Source organism: Equus asinus, chromosome 2, assembly GCF_041296235.1.
Source record: "Equus asinus isolate D_3611 breed Donkey chromosome 2, EquAss-T2T_v2, whole genome shotgun sequence".
NCBI classification, from domain to species: Eukaryota; Metazoa; Chordata; class Mammalia; order Perissodactyla; family Equidae; genus Equus; species Equus asinus.
The window spans coordinates 6945724-6959633 of NC_091791.1; the positions used below are offsets into that span (position 1 = coordinate 6945724).

Sequence of the window (13910 nt, forward strand, 5' to 3'; positions counted from 1 at the left end):
TTGTGCTCAGGGAATGGGGTCTGGACCTCAGGGCGTGAGGGGCGTGTCCTTATGTGCCTCCCTGCCACAGCCCAGCTTCTCTTGAAAGCCTGTCCCTTGCCAGTCTTCCAAGCCTCAGTTTGTCTAACTTAAGCGATTGATTTGGACATCCTGGGGATACAAGGATGTGGGGTCCCAGACAGATTGGAGGCCAGTGTGAACAGGAAAGTGTGGAGGGTTAAAGGAGAGAGGGCGGTGGGGATTGGCTGACAGTTCAGGTCACAGTGACTCTGGGTCTGAAGTGACCATGGCAAGGTGAAGCCCCTGGGTTTGAACCTCTGCCACCTGCCAGACCTGTGAACTTGAGCAAGGCATTTGGCTTCCCCAAGGCCCACTCCCACCCACCCCATACCCACTCCCATCCCTGGTAGAATGGGGCACGTAAAACCTACCGCAGCCTTTTGGGGTTGGGTGAGATAATGTGGAAAGTGCTTTGTAAACTGTAAAGTACCTGACAATTGGGAGACGGCTGGTACAAGACTGCCGTTTACGACATACACCCTCATACGTAGAGGCCACTGTACAGAGTTCTCCAAGAAATGAGCAAAGTCAGGCTCTGGGGCAGGGGCTTCCTAAAACACTGGTGATGATGTGGGGCACAGTGAGTCTAGCGTGGTGAAACACAGCAGGCAGCTGTCACTGTCCTTGGTCGGAATTCCTGTCTTCTCTCTCCCGGTCACTTTCTCAAAGCCTGCCCTCTAGAGCTCTAGAGAACTGGGCTGACTCTGTCTATTTGTGTGTGTGTGTGTTTTCAGGAAGAGAGTTTCTCTCCATGTGATTCTGATTTACACTGACGCTATCAAGTATCAAAAAATATAAATTGTATTATTTCCACAGAAAATCAATGTGACAATTTCTTTGTTCTCCACCCAGCCCTTCTCATGAAAAGTAATCTTGAGGACACACTGGAAAAGTTAGTAGAGTTACAATGTGCGCCAGCATGTGGACCTTGCTTGCCTTCTTTTAGTTGTTTCGATTTTTCGATTTTTCTTGGGATCAGAAGGGTACTGAAATATTTACAAGAATATCGTTGGCCAGCCGGTGGCAAATATTGTCTGCTCTCTAACGGACTGAAGCTGGGTCTACAAGCAACCAGATGGTTGAGGGAAAAATGAAAAAGATGGAAAAAAGGGAAGTTTGCACATATGTAGCTTTTTGACACTGAAAACAAAATACATATCTTTCAATAATTTTGGGGTTTCATCTAGAAATTTCTCTCATGGGGAAACCCACTTGGAAGAAAAGGCTAGTATACCTGCACATGCTTGCATACAGAAAAAGGCTCTGCTAACTTGTTCTACTTTTGATAGCAGAAGTGAACATATTATTTAGTGTATGTATTATTGTGGAACTGATGCTCAAGCGATCTTCCTAAATGAAGACATGTCCAGAACTTTTAAAGTTTATTAAAATATGCGTTATCACCCTTGATAATTTCATTCTCAAGTTGGAGCTTTAGAGAGGAGCTTCCTCTTTGTATCAGAAATTATGCAAATGTTTGGCTGACAGTGGGTGTACTTGGATTCTTGTCCCTCGTCTTATGGCAATTGCACACTGGAACAGGCATCTCCGGGCAGCGGCCCCTTCATAAACTTAGCTTTCTTTAACATATTTAAAAAGCAAATAATTTTGGTACTGTGGTCTGCTGCAGACATCATTTGTAGTTCAGCCAGGATATCATTTGAGAACTGCAAAGCTCTCTAGGTCTTACATCCGTATAGAAACCATGTGTTAGAAAGATAGAAATTCGGTTTTGAAATATTTGCTAGACTGCATTTGGCTTTCAATCCGTGCCAAACATGTGCTTCAGTGACAGCTGGAGTCATGTGGACCCTTGAATGAAGCTCTTTATTGTGTGTAGACTGTCTTCCAGCAGTTGGGTTCAACAAGCTGCGAGCTGAGGAGGATTCAGTTACTTAAGAGGTGTGTTCTCCATTGAGCTTAAAATCTCCTTTCCCCTTTCAAAATCTGTCACTAGGTTATTTGGTCTCAAATTCTGTGCCATAGAAAATATTGTCATACACTCTGAATTGATTGAAAATAATTACATTTCAGCCATTCTCATGTTAACTTTAAATTTTGAAACTAGAACATGTTCCTAAGAATTGATTGAATTTTTTTGGCTTTGTGAGCCAGAGAACTATTCAAGGAAGCCTGTATCTAGGGCTGCCAGATAAAACAGAGGACTCTCAGTTCAACCTGAATTTCAAATAAACATTGAATAATTTTTTTTAGTATAAGTACATCCCCAATATTGCATGGGACATAATTATACTAAAAAATCGTTTGTTGTTTTTCTGAAATTCAGATTTAACTGGAAGTCCTGTTTTTGTTTGCTACATCTGGAAACTCCACATAGATCCCAATATATTGTTCGCTATCATAAACAGTGACTATCAAAGAAAATTCCTCAGTGGTGAAGGTTTTGTGAGTTTGAAAGTCCATGTGGGACAGCGATGGAGGAAATCTCAGTCCAGCCCTCCTATAGAATAAAACCAAATGTTCTATTAGAATAATGTCTGAAAGCAGACCAATAGGTCACATCTGTTGCACTTCTGATTGGACCAGGTCAATACCTTTTTCTCCTCACATACATCCGTTTCCTCTTCTTGTTGTTTATTCATGTTGTGTAGGCAGACCTGAGGTCTAAGTCTAAGAAGCTGCCTGCCTGCCCCTTTCCTCCACAGACCCCCTTCCCCTACATGTGAGGCCCAAATCCTACCTGGTCCAAGCCTGTATAATTGGCACCCCTTTTGTGAAGACTTCCTGGAGCATCTCAACTGCAATCAGTCTTCTAGCTCAACTCTGATTGCTCTTAAAGGTGCCTATCCTGTAAATCTTCTTTACTAGACTCTATGCTCCCTGAGGGCAGAATCAAGTCCAATTTAAGGAAAGAACACACAGCATGGAAGCTCCCTGGTAATCGGCACTCAGAAAAGGTTTCTTTCCTTCTTCCCTCAGTAATGGCTCCTTCTCACTGAGCACTACTGTGAACCAGATGCTGAGCCAGAGGCTTCCTTCCCCCAAGTCATTTCCTTTCATTTTCTCTGCTTACTCTCATTGAGAAGGGTTCTCCGTACTTCATTGTACAGTCATGCACCACATAACGACGTTCTGGTCTATGATGGACCACATATACGATGGTGGCCCCAAAAGACTGGCACCGTGTAGTCTAGGTGTGCAGTAGGCTGTACCATCTAGGTTTGTGTCAGTACACTCTATGATGTCCGCACAATGACAAAATTGCCTAATGACACATTTCTCAGAATGTCCCCTCATCAGTGACACATGACCGTATACATTGAAAAGGTCCCACCTATGGTGAAAGGCAGAGCTTGAACCTGTCCTAGTTGTGCTTGGAACCCTGAAAGGCTGTGGCTGTTGTCCTACACCACCTGCACCCCACTTCTGAACGGCAGAAGGGGAATCGATCCGCTCTTCGGGGAGGATTCTGGGTGACTCAGGAGTTGTTGATTTGTTTGAGAAATAAGTGTGTTTAATATTCTTAACATGTATAAATAAATTAGAACAATTTATGCCAATTAAAAATGGGTGATAGATATGAGCAAATCATCCCCAAATTAAGAAATGGAAATAACTGATGAAAGTATGGAAGAGTTCAACTTCAGTGACAAAGGCACATTAAAACAACAAAGAAATGGGACTTTTTTCTTTAGAAATGGTCAAATATTTTTTTATAGGGCTTTTTCTTTATAGTGATTGGCTACTGAGTTGTCAACCTGCCAGGGCCTGGTGGCTGCTGAAGGAACAGGAAACCGTCCCCTTTTAAGTCTGGGAAATAGTAGGAGGGAGCCCCGCCCACTCCCCCACACCGCCCCCCCCCCACCCCACCCCTCAGATTCATTAGCACAGGCAGGCCATGCAAAGTTGCCCTCCTCTCCTTGATTCAACCATGTGGAACTGTGTGACCAGAAGCTGAAAGAGGAAAAGATGGGAGAAGCTCCCTGGATTGACAACAGCCCTCTCACAACTGCGGCACTTGGATGACATATCAGTGCTAATTTTACAGAGAATTGAAAATCCATTTAGAAAATTAATGCATCATTAGTGTGAATTTTCAACCAGGGCAATGACATTCAGCCCACAAATATACTTGCTCTGCTAAGATGCCTGCCGACCAGTGTGGGACTGGCTAGTTCTGTGCTCTGTAGGAATGGATCAGAATAAAGTTGGGTATTATTGGAACAAAATTGTTTAAAAGTTCCTAAACTGAACAGTTTACTGTTTTGGCTTTATCTGTGTAAGATGAAGCAAGGATTTAAAGACAAGTAAGCAGATTGTTCAGTTTCAAAAACAGAGACCAAAAGTATTTCTAATCAAAATGATTAAAAGTGCTCCTAGGGACCAACCTGGTGGTGTAGTGGTTAAGTCTGCATGCTCCACTTTGGTGGTCCAGGGTTCAAGGGTTCAGATCTCAGGCACAGACTTACACAATGCTCATCAAGCTGTGCTGTGGTGGTGTCCCACATATTAAGAAAAAGAGGAAGATTGGCAACAGATGTTAGCTCAGGGCCAGTCTTCCTTACTAAAAAAAAAAAAAAAAAAAGTGCTCCTAGGTCATTCTGTAAACCTAAATAAATATTTATCAAATTGCATAGAATTAAAACTCCTCTGAACTCAGGGCTCTTATCCTATGTTACAATAGTTTTGGTTATCCTGTTTGACTATTTAAATTAGGATTTCCCATGTAGGTCCCCAAAATTTAATGAGCGAGTCAACAACTGGAAAATTAAAAGTTGTAAAAATTATTATCAGCCCTGACCTCCAGAGAACCCCATGTTCCCCTCGGTCATTAGGACTCAGGCAGCCATCCCTAACTTAGCAGCCCCCATCCTCATTGTCCTTCAAGTCCCACCTTGAAGCCAAAACTCCCTTTCTGGCCCTGTTCCCACCGCCATTCTGCCTAAGTCGCAGGAGTTCCTACAACTGAGTGTCCAGCAGGCGGAGAAGGGGGGAAGGGAACATTCCCGCGCTCGGGCCATGGGGCGTAGCATATGCCCCTTGTGTTGCATTTTGGAATTCTGAATATGTTTTCTCATAAACACACATGGGGTTTTAGGTCAAAAAACTATTACCTGAGTTAAAATTCAAAGAGCATTTTTCTCGTGAAGAAAATGAAGTGTCCTAAATGGTGGTACGAGTCGTCTACGTTATGAGCTAATAAGCATTGGAGAACTCACCGGGTCTATAGAAAACACATTCCAGTTCAGGTTTTCAGCCTGCGCTCCCTCACACTTGGTGCGCAGCCCCATTCTCACTGGGATGTCACGCTCCCTTGGTTAGCATGGCAGGTACACACTCTTGAGTCGAGAAGGAAATAGCAGGCTTCCATGATGACAATTTCTATTATGGTCCCTTCGTTTTCTGTTCTGATCTTAATTTGGCTTCTCAAGGAAGATTCCTGCTGGGAAGATAATGAGCAAAGTGCCTTAGATGAGGATTCTGGCTGACTTGCCAGTTCTTTCTCATTAAAAATAAGTACATTGGAATTCTGGCTTATAAATAAGGCTCCTGTGGGTTTGGTTCTGTGCATTGACCTGCAAAGGACCAGGCATTGCTGGGTGAGCTAAAAAATCCACCAGCTGTCGGAACCTCCAGGATGAGAACCAAGCTCTGGCCCCCTCCCCCATGTCCTTATGATCACAAATTTGTTCGCTAATAATTCATTTGTCTCCACATGAGGATATTGCAGTGAATTTGACAGACAAGGTCCCTAACTCTTGGCATTTTAGGTTGGGGGCACGGGGTGGTGGCGACAGAGAAAAGAATAAATAAAACAAGTTCAGGCACTGATAAATGTTATGAAAAGACCAGAATAGCGTGATGGGCCAGAGAGAAAGTTGGGTGGGAGGAAGGGTGTTTAGCTAGGGCAGCCTCTCTGACGTGGTGGCATTTGAGCTGAGATATGAATAATGAGATTGGGGGGCAGGCAAAGGTTTGAGAGTGGAGTCTTCTAAGCAGAGGGATCAGGAAGTGCAAAGAACGTGAGGTAGGACATAGCTGGGCATGTCAAGGGGTCAGAAGGGTGGGCTGTGTGGTCACAGCAGAGGGAGCAAGATGGGGCTCTCAGGGGATGAGGTTCCAGAACTTGTAGGACTCAGGAAGGAATCTGAATTGTAATCCAGTTGTTTCCTATCCAGAGTGATTGTTTATTGATCATGGAGTGTGACAGGAGCACAGATCCTAGAACTTGGCTGTATGGGTTGGCCTCCTGGCTTCGTGGTTTGTTTGACTGTGGGCAAGTTGCTTAACTTCTCTGTGCCTCAGTTTCCTCATCTATTACATGGGGGTAAATATCATAGGGTTGTGGCGAGGTTTGCACAAGTTAAACTGATAAAGGATAGATTGGGGCTTGGTGCATGGCAGTTGTTCAATTAGTGTTCATCACTGGTATCTGTTAGTGCTTATTGATTGTGTAATATATGCTCAACATTGCATTTTTGCCCTATGAATAGTTCTCATCTACCCATTCTTCTCCAGCCTTCTTACACTCTGTCCTCAGACAGAGAATGTTTCCAATATGAATGATTTACTCTGCTTAAAAACTCTAGAATGCCTTCCCATTGCACTCAGATAAAATCCAGATTCTGCCTTGGAAGGCCTACCATGATCAGGGCCTTGTCTACCCCTGTGCTTTTGCTCACTCCCTGTGTCCCATCACTCACTGCAGTTTAGCCATACTGACTGTCTTTCTGTCCCTAGGACCAGCTAAATTCTCTACTGCCGTCAGTCATTTACGTTTATGTTCTCTGGGTGGAAAACCCTGCTACTGATTTTTGCTCTTACTAAATGTCCCTCTCCTTTAAAACTGGAAGAGGGTGAACCTGCAGATGATGAGGCTATCTAGGATTTGGTTAAGTAGGAGAGTTTTTAGAAAACAAGAGAGAGCAAAAACACAGCACAAAACACTATATCGGAGTTGACTCTTGGCGATAAAAAGGACTGTGTCGAAAAAGTCACCCAGCCACTTGACTTCAGACATGGTGAATGGTGATGGCATTGGCAAGACACATATGATGGAAAATGTTTTGTTTCCTGACTGGGGGATGGAGTGAAAGCTTTGATTTTTAAACATGCTGAATTTGAGATGATAATGGTGACAAGACACTGCAATTAAAGTGCTGAGGAGATATTATAGTGCAAACTGTGCTTGGGTGAATTGGCCAGATGGAAAAATATTGATTTGGGCAACATGAGCTTAAAAATGATTGCGTTCTCTGGGGGACGGTAAGAGTAGGGAGGGAAGATGGCCAAGAGCTGAGACTTGGGGGACGTTCAAGTGCCCCAAGGAGAGAAAGAGGCTGGGGAAAGGCAAGACCTAGTCAGAGAAGTGGAAGAAAACCATAATCGTCAAGTGCTGCTAAATTGGATGTATATTTCAGTAGAAGGTGGCCAACGATGACGAATGGTACAGTGAAGATGTTGGAGAGTACCCGAGATGGAACTAGGTCTTTCGTGGAGATGCAGAATGACTGCTCTTTCATTGTTGTTTAATTCCATTCAATAAGTTTACAATAGTGGATGGAGTAAGCTAGTTTCCATTCTTGTCCTTTGGCTGGTAACTTCCAAAAATTGCTCTTGGAGTATATAATTGGTTCCATTTTTCCCTTACATCATTTCTTGCAAAGTAAACTTTGGAAAATTCTGACCTACCTCCTATCCCCCCCAGAAAGTATTACAAATGAATTCCTGTAGCATGTCTTTGTCCCTGCTACAAAGGACAAAGTGAATGAATGTATTTGACATGCAAAGGGCTTGGGTTTTGCCATTAATTCTGCCATTTGTTATTGGGCAACTTTAGGAATAACTCATATACCTCAATAGTTCAGTCTCATTTGTAAAATGGGACTGGCATTAGCTTCCACTGACCAGCAAAGGGGTATAAAAATATAAGTTAATGTTGTAAATGACTTTGCTCCCCACAGATGGGAGACCTATGGGCGTGCAAAGTTATTTTTCTGTGTAGTAGAGATAAGTTGTGCTTGGGGTATGAATCTATTGGAAACATTTATGGGAAGCTAGAACCAGCTTTCTTTGATTGCTGAAATGACATATAAAACATCTTTTCAAAATTGTCATTGTTCCATAGCACTTGATTGCTTGTATTTCCAAATATGCCCTGTCCTCTAGCGTGCCCAGGGCTGCAGATCTGTGATGCCAAAAGAGCTTTTTAGTAAGAAAGCAAAACGTTCAGTCAGTTGGCTCCTCATCATGAGTCCAAATGATTGATTATTTTAAATTTATTTTTTATTTATCATAATTTGCTTTTTATTACTTTTATGATGAATAAAAGTAATATGTACTGATTATAGAAAAATCAGAGATACATACAAACAATGAAATCATAGCCCAACACTCAGAAAAAGCCTGCAAGAGCGTTTTGGTGTATTTCTTTCCAAAGACTGATTTTAAAAAGAAACAAACATAAAACTGAGCCAAATGACATCCATGTCCACTTCACATCCATGATCTTACTTGGTTCTCTTGCCAGTCCTCTGGAGTGGAATGGTCTCTAGCCTTGCTGGACCCATAAAGGATCTGAGTGTCAAGGAGCACAAGAAACTTGCCCAAGACCATCCATAGGTGGCTTGTGATGGGTAACTCAAACCACTATGGCTGCCTCGCTTACTCTGGACTGCGTCTTGATAATTTAGCCTGCCAGTGTGGATAGCTACACTCTCAGGCTCTGAGAGAATCTGGTTCTATTTCAAGATCCTTTTATCAAAGTATTTACGTGATTGTCACTTGGTGTCACCTTCCTAAATGAACTTTTAAAAATTTTGAGGTTTTTACCGCAACTTGTTTCCATGTTCTTGAGAGCGCTCTGGGGTGCTTAGAGCAGCCTTTCAGTTGCTTAAGGTTCAGCTACCTTCACAGACCTCTGCCTTTTTATACTCCAGGAAACTCTGTGAATTAATTACTTCGTGCTTTTCACTTGACTGCAGTTGCTGCATCTTTTCCTCCATCTAGACAAATAGTGATGTTAAAAAAGAAGTGAGGGGTGAACGCTTCAATTTGCTGGTATTTGGAACCTTCAGTGATAAACAGCCATCTCTGAGCCTTTTGATGCTGAATTGCTCCAGAATGTCATTATTCTTGCAAGATTTAGATTAAATTAAAAAAATGATTATTAATAGACTTTATTTTAAAGGAGAGTTTTCGATTTATAGGAAAATTGAGAAGCTAGGACAGATGGTTCCCATCTACCCCACATCCAGTCTCCCCTATTATTAACATCCTACAGGAGTACGTATTGTATGTTTACTACCCAGGAAGCAATATTGACATAGTATTTTTAACTAAAGATTATACGTTAACCCCTTTCCCTACTTTTTACCTAATGTCCTCTCTCTCATGCTCAGTCTCATTGAGGATCCCACGTTACATTTAGTCCTTGTGTCTCCTTAGGTTCGTCTTGGCTATGACAGCTTCTCAGACTGTCCTTGCTGTTGATGACATTGACAGTTTCGGGGATTGCTGGTCAGGTATACATATTGTAGGATGTACCTCTATTGGCATTTGTCTCAAGATTAGACTGAGGTTATGGCTTTTGGCGAGTAGGAGCTCAGAGGTTAAGTGTCATTTTCATCATCCCCTGTGAAGGGTACATATCAACAACATGACTTAGCACTGTTGCCATTCACCTTGATTGTCTGGCTGAAGCAGTATTTCTCAGGTTTTTCCACTAAAAAAACTACTCTTTTCAGATTAACTTTTACCGTGGTTCTTTTGAGCATCTCTGAGCTATGTCGTTTAAAAATCACATCCCTAATTTCTACCCAGGGAGTCTGCAGATGAGATGGAAGAGTGGCATTGTTATTTGCTTAAGACCTTAGCTATGAATCTGAACCAAGGAAATAATATATTTGCCTTCAAGAGAGCATTGTCACCATACTTCCCTGGAATAAGGAGCTGCTCAGTCAGTGCTATAAGATTTTCTTTAGCTTGTGGATATTTGGGGCTAAGGAAAATACTTTATGAGTTTCAAAGGCCTTGTCTTCTGATTCTTTTGCAGCTCATGATGGCTGCCTCAACTTCTTTTTCCCCCAGCTAGATTGTCAAAAGAATATTTATATTAATCCTACTTTTGGTGCCCCAAGTTGATTCTCTTCTCTTAGGTTCATGCAGGTGTTGATAATGATTTCTCTTTAAAGCCAGAGCTCCAGGTATAATGTTTGAGTTTTATCTTGACTAGTAATCTCATCAGAGTTTGTTTTCCCCAGTTGCTGATTGGGTGGTTTGAGTGGCTAAACCCCGGCATTTTCTATGATAAGTACGTAGTTGTTATTTTCACACCAGTTGTGTGGTGTGGTTAAACAAATACTGCCTAGAAATATGGAAACTTGGATTCTGATATCCCAAAATGACTTCATGCATTAACTTTTTGAAAGTCTTTTGACTGCGTTGACTTATTTGAGCTTCCTTAACCCAGGGAGAATCATGAGGGGAGAGAATGTGTTCCCATTTTGTAGAGGGCAGAACCTCAGAAACAGACTTTGACTGAGGCAATAAGTCAAAGAGGAGTCAGGACAAGGGCCAGGTCTTGTGGCTCCAAGGTGTTCATTGTTCACTATCTCAGAGCCCTTAGTGGTCCTCAGGGTGGTCTGGACCTCCCTTGGTAAGCTGGGCAATGGAGGCTTGGCTGGAGCAGGGGTGGGGCAGGATGTATATGGCATCCAAGCCCTGGGTGTCTCACATGGGGGCATCTAGGTCATTTTTGGAGTGTCTTCATTGCTGGCTTTCCCAAGACCTTAAAAGCCATTGCTGAAAGAGTCTTGCCGGAGGATCTGGCCTGTAACTTCCCTCTTGACCAGCCATAATCAGATCTGAAGATGACAAACTCAGATAAGGAGATGGGCAGGATAGGCACACACACATCCAGGGGGAAGGCAGAGCTGATTGTTACAGAAGATGATTATGTTAGAAACCAAAATGTCTAATACGCTCCTTTCCACTATGAAACTGAACAAACTGGTCATTTTATCAAAATGGCAAGCAGTGTATCGGGTTACCCAACAGCAAAGAAGCCAGAAGTTCCTCCCCAATATCCGCTATTCACATTTTTTATTTAGGCAATTGAGTTTTGTTGATGTCTAAATATTATGAAAAACAAAATGTATGCAAACTGTACATTTTAGAAGGTCAAATTTTTTCCCTCGGTATCTAGGGCTTGAATGGACGCATCATCCAAGACGTGCTTTTATGGTTTGTCAACAAGATCACTCCATAAAATTCATTCTGATATCTCACAGCTGTGTATAATTTATTCTGTCTATCCATGCAGCACAAATAAAATTTTTATTTGCATCATCTAAAAAGAAATACCAGTGTATAAATACATAAGCAAAACTCATAAGAAACAGTCTTCTAACTACAGATACTGCTGGGGAGATATTGTTCAGCCAATTAAAAAGTTGAGAGATGGCTTCATTACCCTGTACACAGATAATAAATACTGCACTCAGCAAATAGTGCAGTTACTCAATTTCTTAAAAAGGTTGCACAACTTTCTACAAGTGCTGGCACAGTCTGCCTCTAAATTCTCCTTGGAATAGTTAGAAATAGAGTCATTTAGAGGAAGAAAATTTAGCCAAAAAGGACTTCTTTTAGATTAAGATGCTGGAATATGTAGGTGAAAAGGGAAATGTTCAGTGGTTGGAATATTTTGCCTGCAGGAGAGTAAATAACTGTCTTTCTCTGTTACTAAGAGTCTTGGGGGGAAAAGGTCCAGAGGACTAAGAATGTTCTTTATATTTGGCTTGTGCAGCTTCAGCCTGGTTATCAAACAGGAGACCCCACAAAGGCCTGCCCCATTTCCCTACGATCAAGGGTGTGGACTTGCTCTCCTGGTTCCTCTGCTGGCGGAGGCATGCTAATGATCAACCAGGAGACCCTGAACTTCATGGGGCCATCTCCTTTCTTCTAAGACATACAGCTTCCCAAACAAGTCCTATTAAATGCAAAGACTTTTTCTCCAAGTATCTGAGGCCTGGGTGAAAATCCTCTAGGCCTTGAGTATCATGGCTGGAATACCCATGGAAACCATCCTGTTCTCCCCGCTGCAGCTGGATGGTGGGTGATACAGGACTCCAGATTTGGATTTGACAAGCCCTTGGACAATTGGAGTTGTGACTAACCACTCAATTTAACAATTCACTTGTGTTGGAAACTTAACTGACAGAACTGCCAGGAGTAGTTCATAATCAAATGGGTTTGTTTATATAGAGGAAATTTTAAAATGCTTGCAATCACTTTCTTAACAGTTTTACCTGCCTTTTCAAAAGATTAGAATAAAGGTCATTTAACTGTTGGCACGTGGCATGGTTTTCATTGGTTGAAGGGAAAGTTCAGATGGATCTCCAGTTTTCACTCCAAAATTGCTGGTATTTTGAAGCCTTTATAATCCAATGCAAATAACACACCAGCTCCCCTTTTAAGATAAGTTCAGTTAGTTGCACCCTGTCATCTGGCTCTGCAGGAGCTCTGTAACTGAATCAGAACTCACTTTGTTTCGATAAATTCCAACATGGGAATTTCACTGAGGATCCTGAGCCAGAGACCTGCGTCTTGGCAAAGCATAGAGAATGACGTCGATGAAACCAGCTGAGTCTTCTGAGGTGAAGCTGTATTTAAGAGATGAGGATCCCAGCAGTGTAGACAGAAGAAGCTGGTTCCATGTGGCATTAGGACGAACTGGCCTGAAGCAGAAAGAATGGGCTTTTTGAATGTAAGTCCTCAGGTCTAGAGCACCTAAAGAGAACCTATCACAAGGCCTACAGTTAGGAAGTAGTTGAGTGAGTGAGCGAGCAAACAGCTAATGCATGGTAGAGATGCTGCTGATGCCGGGGTATGCCTTACTCCAAAGCCCCTGCTTGTAGTGATGCTGTACTACCTTGGGGCACACTGAGGGCATGAAAGCAAGCCACTGGATGAGGTTCATGTATTTAAGATCTCCACGCTTCCCTGGCTGCCCCATCTGTAGCCAGGAGGAGGACTTCTGATGTCTTCCACTCAGATAGCCCATTCTTTCCACCTCCATCCAGCCCTTCACCAGTGTCCACAGATGTCACCACCTGGAGCCAGCCTCCTCTGCTTGCACAGCTGGAACCCTCATCTCCTGAATAGGAGTTCATCCCTGAAGACTCTGCTTATGCCAGCTCTGAGCACCACCCTCCTCCCTGCTCACCTGGCTCATGGTCCTTTCTCTCCCTCGCTCCTCCCCAGGTGGCCGAGTGGCCCAGCTCACCCCTCTGCCACTGGCTGTTCCCTTGGCCCTTAACAACTGAGAGTTTTAAATGCTTTGTGACCAGCTTGAGAATTTTCCAGAAAAGTTGTGTCAGACAGTTAATGCTCAAGCAGTAATCCTTTTGTAACCTGAATATAACTGCAGACTTCCACACTGAGAATGATAAAATGGTGTGGATTTAAAAGTATTTGGGGAACTGTAAAATGTCTAGGATTAAAATTTCAATACCATTTGTGCTCAATAAATGTGAACTCTTTAGTAACTTAAAGCTGTGCTATTATGACTCAGGTCTGAAAATTATGAGTCCTGGCCGAAGAAATGGGAATAACATGTGAGAGAATCTGCTCCCATCCTTTACCTTGAGGGATATACTGTGGTTGCACCAAATAGCAGGAGCGTGACCTCATAGGAGAGCAAGCCCAGAGAAATTACTGTATTTGTTAAGAAAGCAATACACTCTCCAGAAGAGAAAAATGTTATACTTTCCATTAGGATTGTTTATGGAAATGGGGCTAAATTGAACCTGTGTCATTATATTAACTGATTCGACAGACAGGACCCCAAGAAACAAGATCATATAATAGTTTATTGAATGGCTTAATTT

At 42.6% G+C, this 13910-nt stretch overlaps 1 protein-coding gene across 1 annotated transcript in view; it reads left to right on the top strand.

The window, feature by feature from the left end:
• ADAM12 (ADAM metallopeptidase domain 12) overlaps positions 1 to 13910 on the top strand; it is a 334496-nt gene that overhangs the window by 27885 nt on the left and 292701 nt on the right. The window lies entirely within an intron of this gene.